Raw genomic sequence first — 4,015 nt, forward strand, 5'->3', positions numbered from 1 at the left:
CTAGACCTATTTTAACAGACAACACCCATTCTCCCATCGTAACTGAAGCCGGACACGTGGCAGCTCCCGCTGGAAGAAGGAGAAGACAGGATTCAGTATAAATAGGGGACGGCTACTACCTGGGAACGGGTCGACTCACATTCACAACAAAGAACACACATTATTACTCTCCACACAGCAATATCATTCTACAACAGGAGTAAGGTATCACACCTACATGGTGGCCTGAACCTGGGTAGCTCCGGTGTGCTCTGTTATCCCTTTCTATCATTCCCCACGACCGATGACTTTGAAAGCACGACGCGTTCAGGCCCTGACCGAACTCTCAAAGGGTTGTAACTAACAACCTAATGTCAGGTTCTTAGACACTGACACGGACACCTCCTCAGTGAGCTCAGTTATCCGGTCATGAAATATTGCGAAAAAGTTGAGGATAACACAAAGTCTGAAGAAACAACCACAACAACGCACAAGGGAACGAAGCGTAGCCTGAATTCTCGGAGAGAACATGTGGTAGTTATGTTAGCAGAGATATAAATAAGGTTAGCCACCAGTAGTCTTGCTATAATTACTACTCCCTTCGTCTCAAAATAAGTGTCTTAACTTTATACTAGCTCTAGTATAAATTTATACTATGCTCAAGACACTTTTTTTGGAATGGAGGGAGTATGTTTTTCTTGCGGTTTGCCAACCATTTGAAATCTTGCGAATCAAAAAAGCCTCGTATACCAAGGAGAGATGCTGTCGTTTGCTAGCCGGGCCAAGCCAAGTATGTCGATTCTCAAGCTCAACCTGCGGACACCTACAAAGCCAAAGCTGGGCCATTCATATGCCCACCGGCCAGAATACGTTACGTACGGTACGGGTTCCATTTCCATCTCAAGGGGGCCTATCTCAACGGACTCGTCCAGTCATCCTCCTCCGGCTCTTCCCCACCCTGCTCTTCTGATCCTGTTGCAGTGCCAATCCAGCCAGTTCGCAGCCGTCACGAAACAGAGCAGGATGGCTTCCTTAATGGCAGAAAGCAACGTCGTTTGTCCGCCCAACGTGTGGATGTCGTGCACACAAAATACCATGACGGAAATGGCGAAACATGCTCCAGTGGCTCTAGGCTGCTGCGAGCTGATAAAGTCGTTTTTGGATCTACTCCACACTGTCAGCATGAACACCATCACTGTCGACGTAGCTAGTATGGCAAACCAGCAATGGAAGTATGGAACAGTGTATATATAATGGCGAAATACGCAACCTAATACATCTTCTATATATTTTTTTGCGGTGAAATACGCAGCTCACCAATACATCTTCTGCAGTTACAACTTACAAGCCAGTCTGTACAAATTCATCATGGTTTCATGATACATGCACACGCAGCTACGTACAACAATACAAGCAACCCCGCACATACTTTGATTGGGTCGTTACAGTACCTATTTACCATCTACAGTACACATCTATATGTACACACACAATCTTAATTAACTTCAGATTATTTATCTACGAGTAGCTAGTGTAGTCGATCGGATAAGCCATGGGTGTGACAGGAACGTACGGGTGCTTATAGCGTAGCGAACCAGACACTAACCATACGGCAAGCTAGCGAGCTAGACAGGGTAGGACGCGAGCTGGGCGAGGCCGCAGACGCCCTCGCCGCGCACGCCGCGGCGGATCCTGACGTAGCCGCCCTCGCCCCACGACCCGCCCCACGAGTTCTTCATGATCCAGTACTTGGTGCCGTCGCCCGCCGTGCCGTACCCGACCGCCGTGATGGCGTGGTTGAGCTCCGTGCCGCAGCCGGACCCGCCCAGCACGCCGCTGTCGTAGAACCGGAACACGCTGTCGCCGCCGTTGATGGCCACGGACACGGGCTGGTGCGCCACGGCCGCCATCAGCGCGGCCTCGTTGTTGGCCGGCACGTCCTCGTACCCCCGGATGGACGCGGCCGAGGCCGAGCGGCGGCACGACCCGTCCGTGCCGCGGTACGGGTAGGACGACTCCGTGGTGAGGCCGCCGCGGCGGACCATGTACTCGAAGGCGTTGTCCATGAGGCCGCCGGCGCAGCCCTCGTCGTCGCCGTTCACGTCGCAGTCCACCAGCTGCTGCTCCGACAGTGACATAAGCCGCCCCGTGCGGATCTTGGTCAGCCCTTCCACCGCCGCCACCGCCGAGAACGCCCAGCAGCAGCCTGCATATGCATGTCACCCAAGTTATTTGATTAAATGATGAAACAGAGGCAATTAAGCTTAGGACATGTCCAAAATGGAAAATTAAGAATGATACTCCAATCATTGAAGTAAAGTGAACGCTGACTCCTCTTGCTGTCTGGGTTGACCGAAAAGTGCACGCATGACTTGTTTGTAGACTCTGGTCATCCCGGTACAATCTCACGTCAATTTTTTACTTTTCCTACGCGCGTGTTGCCACTTGCAAGTTCTTTTTTAACATTTTTAGAAGTCTAAAAAAGCTTGATCCAGGTGGTAAATGTTCCGGTGCTTGCAATGTTCTGCAGCTTAATTTGTATGCATCTGCAGTAGCGTGCGTGCCAGTGTTGTCGTGTTGATTGTACGTACCGCAAGAGCCTTGGTCCTTGACGCCGGTGACGGCGCCCATGGCCCTCCAGTCCATGCTCCCCGCTGCTGACGGTGAGGGCGTTAAACGAGTCGATGAACTTGGCGTTGGCGAGGAATACCTCCAGCCGCCGCGCCTTCTCCTCCTCGTCCGCGTACGTGCGCCCGTGCTCCGCCATCCACTTCTCGTGCCTCGACACCATGGCAGCTTCGACGGCGATGGCGTCGTTGCCGGCGAGCTCCCGTACCGCGAGCGCACGGGGAGCGGCGACGGCGCAGCTCACGACGAGGAGTGCGAAGATGAACGTGGGCAGAGACATGGCTAGCTGTGGCCTGTGGGAATGTGCTACTAGAGCTCAGGGTGTGTGGTAAGGCTACGTGTTGCTTAAGCTTCTTGCTTGCCCAAATGCTGCAGGGATGGCATGGGTTTATATAGAAGGAAAATTAGGAATGGTTACTCTCATTTTCAAGTGCATATTAAGAAAATGTACACGACCACACTAACACCACACTCACGACGTCACTCACTCCATACACGTCCTCTCACGCTCTATGCAAGTATATGCATGCACGCTACTGCCTTCCTTTACAAATTGTAAGTTGTACGTATGACGTATTTTGAATGTGAGTTTTGACCCTATGTGTAAGTGATGATTACGAAATACCCCCTCCGTTAACAAATACTTATAAGATGTTTTAGACACTTCAATATGGATTTATATATGAACTGAAATAAATGAAGAAATACACTAAAACATCTTTATGTACATCTGACCATGTTAGAACATCTTATGTTATGAACAGAGAGAGTAGCAAAAAAAAGAAAGTGTTCTTAAAAAAGAATCCTTGGAGTTCTTAAAGAAGAATCCTCGCAAAAAAAACATGTAAATTATTTTATTAGTTATCGATCAAAGCTTTACGGCCTGCATATTGCAATGGAATGAGTGCGAGGTAATTAGGACTCTGGTCCTTCGCAAGTCACTAGCATCACACTCAGGCACACACGCATGCACAACTCTTTGCACATGCATGCTAAAAGTATGTTTGATTCGCGACCACACTTGAGCAGACTCTGCGGACTATGTCTCCAACTGGTTTTGCAGGTGTTTGTAATCACATGTTTTGCTTGGCTTGGCAAAAAAAAAATCAATTGAACAAATTTGTCACGAACATATGTATTAATGAAGCCCATAGACCTCAGTCTACTAGTTAAGAAGAAGAGAATAGCCTGCAAGCACTAAAAACAAAAGAAAATAGCCTGCAAGCACTAAAAACAAAAGAGAATAGCCTGCACAATTAACGGAAATCAGGCAAGATTACACGTCCACAAACGATCTTCATTTTCGTCTTATAATGAAATCGCAGCTCTCCTGCGTTTCCTCAAACAAACGATCTTCACGGGACATGAGAGCACACATGGCACCACCGGTTTACCTGACTACCTTGCA

At 49.0% G+C, this 4,015-nt stretch overlaps 1 pseudogene; it reads right to left on the minus strand.

The window, feature by feature from the left end:
* Positions 1-1,228: 1,228 nt before the first annotated feature.
* On the minus strand, positions 1,229-2,958 carry LOC123116984 (senescence-specific cysteine protease SAG39-like; annotated as a pseudogene).
* Positions 2,959-4,015: the final 1,057 nt, after the last annotated feature.

This window comes from Triticum aestivum, chromosome 5B, assembly GCF_018294505.1.
Source record: "Triticum aestivum cultivar Chinese Spring chromosome 5B, IWGSC CS RefSeq v2.1, whole genome shotgun sequence".
In the NCBI taxonomy this organism is placed as follows: Eukaryota; Viridiplantae; Streptophyta; class Magnoliopsida; order Poales; family Poaceae; genus Triticum; species Triticum aestivum.